This window comes from Lactuca saligna, chromosome 3 (genome assembly GCF_052625555.1).
Source record: "Lactuca saligna cultivar CGN05327 chromosome 3, ASM5262555v1, whole genome shotgun sequence".
In the NCBI taxonomy this organism is placed as follows: domain Eukaryota; kingdom Viridiplantae; phylum Streptophyta; class Magnoliopsida; order Asterales; family Asteraceae; genus Lactuca; species Lactuca saligna.
This window is the reverse complement of record NC_136419.1, coordinates 51870574-51883015: the sequence shown is the minus strand read 5'-3', so window position 1 is coordinate 51883015 and position 12442 is coordinate 51870574.

Sequence of the window (12442 nt, the reverse complement as noted above, 5' to 3'; positions counted from 1 at the left end):
TTATAAGATAATTGTTTCCTTATAAGATAATTGATTAATTATTTTGAGTAAATTGATAAATTGTTTTGCAAGAAATCATTAAATAAATCAAATATGTATAATTATGTGATTAAATGTTAATTTAAAATTATTTGTTATTTGATCCTTTTTGTTATGAAAGGTTTCATATTTTCCCCTTTAGGTTTTATAGTTTAAATTTGAACCCAAAAGTTTTGAAGTTTTGAAATTTAAATAGTTAAAACCCTAATGTTTTGAAAAAGGTTTCAAAACTTGCCCTCAAGTTTTGGAATTTAAAAGTTGATTAAAAGTTTAATTAGAAATGTTAAATTCTAAAACTCTAGTAATGTTTTGAAAAGTTCAAATCACACCCTTATGGTTTTATTAATTAATTAAGGAGTATAATTAAAGGAGGTTTAATTAATCCATAAAAGTTTAGGTTAACCATTTAATTGAATTAAAAGTATAATTGTTAAAGTTAACCATATAGTATTTTAAAAGTATAAAATACACCCTATACTATATATAACATTAAAAGTCTAACATTATATATGTGTATGAGTAAAAGTCAGTCTTACCGTTAGTATGCCTCATTCACGAAGCTGGTCTATAAGGGGTGTTTAAGGAAATTGCCTATAAAATGGCGATTGAATGGGTATCCACTCTTACCCACCGCACTCTTGACTAGTGGAGGGTCGTTAGCCGAACGGGTAGGATAGGACGAAACCTTCCATTATAAGTATAATGAAATACAAAGTAACTAAATGTTTTTCAAATTCCCAATCTTAGTTACTTAGGCAAAAGTGAATTGATGCAATTCCATGAAATTACACTTTGTACCCTTGCGAAGACGTTAGTGGAGCGTGTGTGGTTTACCGGCACACTAAATGGTTCTAAGCAAAGGTAGCAAAGGGTGACTCAATGTTTGTCATAGTTCGGTGGAGCGTGTGTGGTTTACCGGCACATCGAATAGGAGATTGTAACATGTGAGGGCATCATGTAGTTTGCGTGGTTATTCACACCCGCTTTGTGATCCTCGGCATCCCAGTCACAAACAAGAGGGGCATATCGAGATTTAAACATGCCATTGAAATGTTCAATGAATCTCAAAGGATCTAGGAGTTTTCATAGATTTAAAACTTAAATTTCTTTTTCGTTTTTCATGGTGGAAATTAGTGAATCGTCATTCACTTACCTTCAAATGTTCTGCAATTTGGGTTATGGCATCCCTCTCCCGAGTTGTAGGATATTGTGTTGGGTCCTAGCCTTGGAATTTCATTTGGGTGATTTACCAAGGACTCAATCAATCAACTAACTTGAATTCGTTTTTTTTCTCCCGATGTCAAAGTTTGACAACTATGGTCTTCTCAAGTCCCGTGGAACAAGCATTCCACATGAAGATGATATTCCACGATTCGATCGAGGAACAAGAAATCATGCTTCACTTCCTCCTCCTCCTCCAATTATTCTCCCTAACCCACAAGATTGTAAAATTGAAAGGTTCAATATCACTCAAGCCCTTTTGGCAAGTGAACATAAAGAGGGCAAGTCGGTGTGTGCACACGTCTTAGGGATGAAGTCACACATTGATAGGTTAAGAATGATGGGATCCGTTGTCGGTGAAGAGATGGCTGTTGATTGGGTTCTTCAGTCACTTCCTAACTCGTATAGTGAGTTCGTAAGAGAGTACTATATGATGAACCACGACGTGACACTTATAGATCTCACCTACATGCTTATTGCTGCTGAATCAACAATGGTTTGGCGCAATAGAAAAAGCAAAGTTGATTGGTGAATCTGCCTTCAAGACCTCTATGGATATAGACAATGGCAATGAAAGACATGCAATGATCGAAAAGTTTGATCATAAGGGAAAGGCGATGTCTGAAGTAGTTCCATGTGTTGTTCCAAAGGAGTCAATTTGCTTTTATTGCCAAGAGAAGGGGAATTGGAGACGAAGTTGTCCTGTTTACCTAAGAGATCTAAGAGATGGGAGAGTCAAAAGTATGACTACGCTTTAGGTAAGAATCCACTATCTAACTCCATTAAGTTCCTATTCGTTGATTCTTAAAACATGATGTGATAAGATTACATTTGAATGATGTGTAGGATCGGTGAAAAGAAAGGAAGCTTGATAAGAGAGCAAGATGAATCTAATCACAAGAGATGGATCTCGATCTCATGGACTTGAAGATTGGATTTTGAGCTTAGATAGTTATGATAGAGTTGTTAGAAAATTTCTTTTTACATAGTTTTCAATAGATTGTGCATTGTAAGGACAAATGCTTTTCCGCTGCTTTTATAAATAAAATAAATTTTGTTTGACTTATTTATTTATTTGTTTACTTCCTTGCAATGAAATCGTTATGTGAAAATTGATGTTTGCATATTTCTACAACGAATGAATATGATTCTTAGTTATGTTATTTATGGAAATGTCAAGAATTTACCAAATAGGGAGAGTTTCTCATCGCCCAAGTTTCAATTGGACAGAAACTTGGAATCATGCAACGTGGATGCACGATGAATGAGAAATTTCGTATTTGGAAATTGGACTAATTCATTGACAAAGTGTCAAGTGAAGAACTAGGAGATCGAGTACACAAAGTTGTGTGTTGATCAAGTTCACCATAAGAGTAACAAAGATATTCGTCATGATTTACTAAAGGCTTAGTAAATATGATTACACTTACAAGATTAAGTGTAATTTTGAATTGATTAAAGGGTTTAGATCAATAGCAAAACGAATAAGAAGAATCAAGTAGGCAGAAAGATAAGAGTTTCTCCATTCTAAGAAGAAGGGAGAGTAGCTTTTATGCTTTATGATAGGTCTTAATGATTAAGAACCATATCTCAATTGATCCTCTAATGAGTCTTAGTACAATTGTATGTTTAAGAAGAGGAATCAAGGATTGAAGAAATGGTCAAATCAAGAAGTCAATCATACTTCGTTCCAAAACAAGTCTTAAAGTCAAGATTGTGACATTGAGTAAATAGTATTAAGAAGGTTTATAACATTCATCAATTGTGGAAAGTTGTGATGTCTTGGATAAGACAAAGACCAACTAAGACCATTTTATGAAGTGTTTTGATAAAAGCTACACTAACTCTTGAATATTTGGTTGTCAACAAATGTTTACTGACAAGAGAATCTTATATGTCAAGGAGTCAGTGGGAGTCTTAATGGTCTTGAAAGGTTTCAAGAACAAATCAAATAAACCTTATTGATTATCACTAGCACACGAGTTGAGGTTTACAACCTATCGTGAAGACATTATTTTGTTTCTATGCCAATCCAATCGAGTTAATTATGCATGTGAGTCCTATGAGTTCTCATTTGAATGCATAAAAGGCAAAGGACCTTGATCAATGGAAAGTACATTGATAGGAAAAGGTGAGTTGCTTAACTACTTGGAAAACGTGGTGGGCAGTTGTGCTACCATAAGGCAAGAAATCAAGATTAAGGAAGTTCGATCCATATGAGTTTGAATTTGTCGTAAACTTTGGCTTTAACAAATTCACATGGATAGGAACACATACACCGTTTAAATCTAAGTGTCATAAGATTTCCTCCTTCATGAAAATGATTGTGAGAAAATGCTTTCACTAAGAAAGATTTTAAAAGATAGTGATTGTAAAATTGCATTCTCGAATTCGATCATGGTTACGACATCCCTTTCCATAATTTGAATTGTGAGGTTTGGCAATTAGTCTTAATTGTTAAGACACACATATGAACTATCTAAGGCAAAAGAGTATAAGTTCAAGAAGCCTTGATAAAAGATTATCAAAGCACTAAGTATTAGAAACATGAACTTAAGAAATTCAATAAGTATTGTTTTTCTTAAAGTTAAGATGTTTATGAATACATGTCGAAGCTAGTGGGAGCATAAGTGTTATGTTTTATAATAATCATCATGATAGTGGGAGCATAAATGTTATGATTGTATGATTATTAAGGCACGTATTGCATAGTTGGCAATATTAATTATAGAAAACAAGAGTCATACTTTGAAAAGTTGTAAGAGTTGAATGGTTGTTTTGCTATAATTAAGGGAGAGAATATTATGCTTCATTTCAAATCTAAAGGATTAGGTTGAGAAATGTTAATAAATTTAGTCAAGGGTACATAGTGTGTTCTTAAAATTTTGATTATGATTACGGCATTCCTCTTCACAATTCGAATTTTGAGAACATAGCAAATAAAACATTGTGCGTCGTGTCCCATACGCTTCGAGTATAGGATCGATTGCAAATGATTTAATGTTTGACCATTCTAAGATTTTCCAAATGTCTAGTGCATTTAGAGGGAAAAGGGACTAGAATCGGTTTTGACTAAAATAATTAAACAACTATCAAAGGACAATCCAAAGTTCGACGAGGATTGGTCGCTTGTGAGTAGTTGGAAGTATAGTATTGGAAATTATGGAAATGTTTCCATATTGGATGGACAATATCGACATAATTACGAATAGATAAGATTCTATTAAGAATGAGTTGTCATATGGAAAATATGGAAGAGTGTCCATATTAGGAAGTAAATATTGAAAATCTATGTCTAGATTAGAAACTTTTATGCAAAAGGATGTTCAAAGGAATGTACATTGAGTGAGAGACATCATATCTAAGGAATTGTCTTGTAACAATCTCTGATAGAGGACTTTGTAATATCATTGCCAATAGTCTTTGAGACTTTGGTGCAGTGACATTACAAAAGGATCGTTGCATAAAGTGTTAGAATCTAGTATATTCTATAAGTAACAAGAATTTGATATTCTTACACTTAATAAAATGGATTTGGAGTTGTAAAATGAGAATGATTGGAAACGTGTTCAATTTGTCTATTTCACAAAAGTAAGAACCATAGGTAAACATTGTGTGCATGCTAGGAGCATGGGACAAGTGTAATAATTCAAGTATAAAGTTGATTACCCGAAACGACAAATAATGAGTAATCGATATGGTGATAAATAAAACGTGTTTTGTTTATACTCAAAGGTTTGAGGCCATATGGGATTAGTATTATTCTTGTGTTTCACTTTGCATGTTTTGACTTCCAGAATAATTGAGTTTATTAAGAATAATCGAATTATTCAAACGGGCCACAGTCGTTCATATGTTGGAAGTAGATATGAATGAAGACTGTCGTGAATTGGTGTGTGGATTGTCTAGAAGAGTATTAGACATAAGCAAATGTTTGCTGCAACGTTCATGAGTGCTTATGAATATGATTTGAGCATTGGATTAAACCCACGCTCACTTGGATCACTCCATGAATTGTATTACGAGTGATTAGTGAGACGATAACATCTTATATTCTTCAAACCGAGATGTGTGAGTTGTATCTTGCGAATCGGTTGCACATTGATAATATGAAAACGCACTAGTAACTTGGTGTTATAAAACATATTGTTGTGTGTGATTTGGTTAGTGAGTGCAAGCAAGCATTGTATCAAAGTTTATCCGTTCCTTTTATCCAAGGTAGGATAGAAGCGATATCTTTGGGCCCCTCGATGGTTTAGTGATGACATACGTAAATGCTCGGCCGGGCTAGGGCTAATTTGATTTGTTCAATTAGTCTGTCGTCATAAATCGGAAATCGAGATATAGTACAAAGAGAATGATTTGAAATCATATCTCATACGATATCTAGAATGGAGGAATATATGATCCCTTATCTAAGGACACGCGTATCTGATATGATCAGAGTTGACAGCGGCTTTGGAAAGCTACGATTGCAGATCAGGATCTAAAGTCATACGCAGAATAGTTGTTAGACTTATCCAAGTGGGAGACTGTTGGATTAGTGTCTAAGTCCATAACTATTTTGGTATGTACTTGACCCGATGGTGCATGGTCCTTTTGGGTTGCCTTCACCAAAGCAACTTGATTGGAGAAATGAATAAAGAGAGAGAGGATAATATGATTTATTAATATGTTATAAGAATAATATATTAAAGGAGAAATCATATTTGTTTAATTAATATTGGTCAATAATTAATTAAGAATTAGTTTTGTGATCAAATGTAATTAATTAAACTAGAGGGGCTGATTTGTAATTATGTGATAGTTACAAAATAAGGTAAGGATTATCTTATTTATATGGTGGACGAATTTAAGGTTGGAAAGCCTTAGAATTCGAGTATGATAAGGATTCAAGGATTATCTTATTGGTTGCTTAATGGATAATCAACTAGATAAGGATAATGACTGAAACCCTATCTCCACACCTATATAAACACCCCTAGGGTCATGAATTCATGTATCCCTTCCCAAGAGGTCCTAGATACGAATTCTAACCTCTCACCTCTCTCTTTATACCTTCTCCATTTGCTTATGGTGTTTGTAAGCCATTAGAGGAGTGACACTTGTGACTCAAAGCCTTCCAAAATCAATTCAAGGAGGAATTGGGATTGTTATTGCTACATAACAATCAAGGTATGATCTTAAACCTAATTAAATATTAATATGATTATTTGTATGCTAGAATTAGGGTTTATAGTCTTGGATTCAAAGCATGTACAATAGAGAAACCTAGATCCAAGCATTAGGGTTTGTATGAGCACATAGGATGTCTTATGACTAAAACCCATCAAATACATCGCTCACTCCAAGGTTTGAGCTTGTCATGAGTCTCGCATCTCATGAAATCCTTGCAACCCCAAACTTTGATGTGGTCTAATGAGGGAACCTTCCCTGTCCACACCTCGTGAGGTGTTTTAGAAACCTTTTTGGTAAGGACTAGATTAAGAATATGGGTGGCAGTCTCTAAGGCATACCCCCATAATGAGATAGGTAATGAAGCTCGACTCATCATGGAACGAACCATGTCCAACAATGTTCAATTATACCTTTCAGCCACACCTTAAGCTGCAGTGTCCTAGGTGGCGTCAATTGTGAAACAATTCCACATTCGTTAAGATAGTCTAGGAACTTGATACTAAGATACTCTCCTCCTTGATCGGATCACAACATCTTTATCTTCCTGCCCAATTGATTCTCCACTTCTTGCTTAAACTCCTTGAACTTTTCAAAAGTTTCCGACTTAAGTTTGATTAAGTAGATGTAGCCATATCTGTTGTAATCATCAGTAAAAGTTACATAGAAGCGGTTGGCATCCCTTGTGACGGTTCTGAATTGTCCACACACATCAGTGTGTATGAGATCCAACATACCTTCACCTCTTTCACAAGTATCAGTGAAGGGTGACTTGGTCATCTTTCCAAGTAAACAAGATTCCCAAGTGTCATCCGACTTCAAGTCGAATGACTCCAAGACTCCATCCTTTTGGAGTTGGGCTATGCACTTCTTGTTGACATGTACAAGACGACAATGCCACAAGCATGCCTTGTCCAAAACATTGGACGAATCAATATTCAACATATTATTTCCTAGGTTATCTACAACCATCATAGTTTCATATATACCATTGCAAGGTAATGCTTCAAAATAAAATACACCATTATAATAAGCAGTAATACCACCAATTTCATTATTAAAAGAAAAAGTAAAACCTTGTTTTTACAAAATATAAAAAGAAATAATATTTCTTGCCATATCAGCCGAGTAACAACAATTATTCAAATTTAAATTTAAACAATTACTAAGCAATACAGAATAAACTCCAATCTTGGTCACATGTGACACTTTCCTATTTCCCATGATTAAGTTTATCTTCCCGTGCTCCACATCCCTACTTCTTTTTAGTCCCTTCAAATCAGAAATAATGTGAAATCCACAACCTGTATCAAGGACCCAAGAATTAGCATGTGATGAGTTATTAGATTGAATAGTGCAAATACCTGCAAAGGAGGGCTTGATCTTTCCATCCTTTATGTCCTGCAAGTACTTGGGGCAGCTTCATTTCCAGTGCCTTTTTTCATGACAGTGGAAGGACTCTGCATCCTTCAGATTGGAAGAGGAATTAGCAGAACCAAATTTGGTCCCACTTGAAGACGATCCATCAGGAGACTTTTCCTTGCAGCTCTTGTAGGGAGCATTCCTCTTCTTTCACTTCCCATGTCTGATTGTTGGCATAAGGGCAGAAGTAGTAATAGTAGGAGTAGACACAACTGACTTGCATTTCAAGTTGCTTTCTACAGTACTTAAAAGGCTTTGAAGCTTGCTAAGAGTGACCTCCTCCTTGTTCATATGATAGGCCATACTAAAGAGTGTAGAATAATATCTATGGCTAACTCTTCATCAAAATTGACATTCAGTTTAAGCAAGCGGTGCACATATCTCTACATCTTCTGCAAGTGGGTCGTGACAGACTCTCCATCCTTCATTTTGGTTGTGATCGTGGAGGCAATGATCTCATACCTCTCCTACTGAGTACTTTGATGGTATCTTTCCATCGAATCTTGATACATTTCAAAATGATAGTAGTCTTCATAGGACTTTTGTAGCTCAGCGATCATGCTAGAAATCATTAGATACGACACCTTTGTCGCATCCCTCTCATGAGTAGTATGTTTAGAGATTTTTTCGGGAGTAGTGGTGGTGATATCAATCTCCTTAAGCTCTTTATCAAGGACATATTCTTTGTCCTCATAGCGAATAGCCATTCGGATGTTTCGAACCCAGTCATTGAAGTTTGAGCCATTGAAAATGACCCTCCTACATAGGTTCATGAGGGAGAAAAAGCATGAAGGGATTGGGTTGGAAGCATTGATTGGGATAGACATCTGAAAAATAAGAAGAACAGAGTTTAAGTTAGATGATAATCCTTAATATTACACTCAAATGAAATATTAAGGCTAGGACCCAACATAATATTCTACAATTGCAAAGAGGGATACCGTAATCTAATTGTAAAATATTAGAAGGTAAGTAAATGACGATTTACCAATTTCCACCATGAAAATGAAACAAATTATTAAGTTTTAACTGGATTGAAATTCCTAGATCTTTTGAGATTCATTGAACTTTTCAATGTCATGTTTAAATCTCGATTGTGCACTTCAAGTTTGTGACTGGGATGTCGAGGATCACAAAAAAGGTGTGAATAACCATGCAAAGTAGCTTGGTACACTCAATGTTACAAATCACCAAATCAATGTGCTGATTAACCACACATGCTCCATTGATCTATGATTAACCTCAAGCTACCATTTGCCATACATTATCAGTCTCAGATTAGTGTGCCGGTTAACCACACACGCTCCATTAACGACTTAACAAGGGTGCAAAGTGTAATTTCATAGATTAGCACCGTTTTCACATTTTCCTAAAGTAACTAAGATTGAGAATTTAATAAAAGTTTAGTTACTTTATATTTATCATTATACTTTCAACGAGAATTAATGTCCTATCCTACCCGTTCGGCTAACGACCCTCCACCAGTCATGGAAGCGGTGGGTGAGAGTGGACACCCATTAAACCACCATTTTATAGGCAGTAACCTTATAACCCCCTTATAGACCGGCTTCGTGAATGAGGCCTACTAACGGTAAGACTGACTTGTCTTTTATATATATATATATATATATATATATATATATATATATATATATATATATATATATATATATATATATATATAAACTTATAATATTATAAAGTATAAGGGTTGAATTTTAACTTTTAAAACTCTAGGGTTTGGAATTAAAGTTTCATTATTGAGACTATACAAATTCGAAAATTTGACGGCAAGTTTTGAAAGTTGTCAAAACTCTTTATTTCTATAACTTATGAGTGTAATTGCATTTTAATGGATGAGAACTTTTATTTTCCATAACTTGAGGACAACTTATGGAGGTCATTAAAGCATTAAGAACTACATTCTAACTAACAAAAATTATCAAGTAATTTATCTATGATCTAGTTAAACTCATAACACACGATAATTCACATCAACAATTTTAAAAGAAAATTAGCCTAATCATATAAACTAATACAAATCTTGAAATTTTGATGGTTATCTTTTAATTGGATGAGGGTGATCACTGCCATATCACGAAAAACAGATTTTATGATTCAAAACAGTTTGTGGACAACACTCAGGCTTACCCCTAATCCACTAATTTGCCACTGCACAATCCTTGATACCCACACCAACTTGCACTCTCTTACTTGACCCCAAGCACTGATAACTAGATACCTAGGAGGCTCTAAATACTCACAACATTCACAAACTCCATCACACATGCAACCGAGAGCAAAGATAACTAATCCATTCATAACACGAAATCAATTAGAATAGTGTTAAATAAGACAATTCCACTCAACTAATCATTCAAGATTACAACTGAACTTTGAAACATAAATCAACACACTGCTCCCACGAGAATAATGATGGTCTATACAAGAATCCCACGTTGCATCCAAATCTCGCATAAACTCAAACGTACATCCGCCTGACAAACCACTAGATACCTTCACAATGAACCTCATGACTCAAGAATCCATAACCCAAGCCCAAATTTGACCATAATCTTCTATCACACACAACTCCTTTCATAGTATAGGTGGCTACCAAAGCAAAAATTTAGGCGAAAACTTGGTCATGCATATCCAGAGAATGTGATTGGCGGTTGTATTCTTGTTCCAATTTAAGGGCTACAAAAAAAATTATTAAAACCATGTCAATAACTTGAGCCAAGTGTTCTCATGCTACCTTATTTAACATACACATATTCCCAAGGGAAAATACATAACCAACCCTAGCTCTATTGCACTCCTTCCTCACCACCCTTACCCATCGGGGTACCAGTAGATCTAACTAAAATGACGAACCTCTACCGCTAACAGACACATCCTCATGAATGGCCAAAGAATAAGATCTCATACCTTGATTGAAACCAAACAGATCTTGCCAATACTCAAATAGCTCGATAAAACCACCAGATCCATCAGACTTGCTGTCAAAACCCTGGTTGGTCAATCCAGCTACCAATCCTGCTGACACGACATGCGAAAATTGGATTCTACCCAGATCCAAAGTTGTACTTGAAAAAAACAACTAACAACATTTTCCAAACATCCCAACCTTCAAAGAACCTCCTCTACTAACGAATAATGAAAAGTCCAACAATCGAGAGTGCATTGACAACCTATCCATTGATCCAATACAATACAGTATTGTAACAGCCCGGATTCCCAGGTATTAATTATTCTTATATTTTTGGTATTTTGTGAGGAGACTCGGCAAGTTGGAGCTCAAAATCGTCGAGTAAGGTCGCGATTTGGACAAGGATTCGCGTCTGGACTCGGCGAGTCCACGCTGTTTAATGAAACCCTAATTCTCCGGGTTTGGAGCTTATTTAAGGGCATATATAGCCTCTTAGTGCAACTACCAGTCCCTTGAGAGAACCCTAAGAGAGCTAATTCGTTTTGGGATAGAGGAAGTCACTTTTGGGCCTTTGTATTCTTTGTTTAGCAAGAGGAAGGTGGCAAGAGCAAGGAAGAGGTGAAATTACAGCAGATCCAGAGTCCAGAGGCTTCATTTTGAGGTAAGGGTTCGAATCTCCTTCAGTTATAGAGTTGATCTTTAGAGTTAGGGTTTTATACCCCTTTTTGGAGAGTGATTATGTGAAGCAAATGGTCCCTCTTCGAGTTTGTGCCTTGGATCTGGACTCAAAGAGGTCCAGAGACCTTAACCATTGGAGCTTTTGGGTTATTATGGAGTCATTGGACCTAGGTGGTTATTTTTGAGGAAAAATATCCTTTTTATGCCTTGTGGGGGTTAAACAAGCATCCAGCTTCGAACTTTACGTGACATTCATGCTTGGGAAGGCCAGATCTAGGGCTTGGGAAAGCAGATCTAACCTCAGAAGGTCAATAAAAGTGTGTGCATGGCATGAACTCGCCGAGTTGTTCTTGGGACTCGGCGGGTAGGGTTGGGGTTTCACGTAATATGTTTAGTGAGTAGACTCGTCGGGTTGGGGGGATAACCCAGCGAGTCAGGAAGAGTCAATATAGGGTTAAGTCAAGCCAGAACTCGCCGAATTGTTCTTGAGACTCGGCGAGTTGAGTCGTGGTTGCCCTGCGATTTAAGCCAGGTGGAAACTCGTCGAGTTAGGGGAGTGCTTGACGTGCCAAGAAAGATCCGAGGGAATCAGTGAACGCGTTAGACTCGCCGAGTTGCTGTGGTGCATTCGCCGAGTCCGGTCAAAGTTGACCATTGACCAGAGTTGACCAATGTTGACTTGATAGGGTTAGTCAACCTTAGTTGTAAAAGTGTTAATTAGAGATATATTGTATTATAGGAAGGTTATAGTGCGGGGGATCGAGCACGAGTGATTCTAGGGATTTGCGAGTTATCAAGATACACGAGGTGAGTCTTCTCACTATACTTTACCTTGAGTAGGTAACTAGAGTTATGTGATACAGTGCTTGTATGCTATATATATGTTATGTGTTGCGCTACATTATTCTTTGTGATTTATGATGTGCATGTTTATAGAGTTAGAACCTGAGGGTTCACAGAGTTTGGGTGCACGGA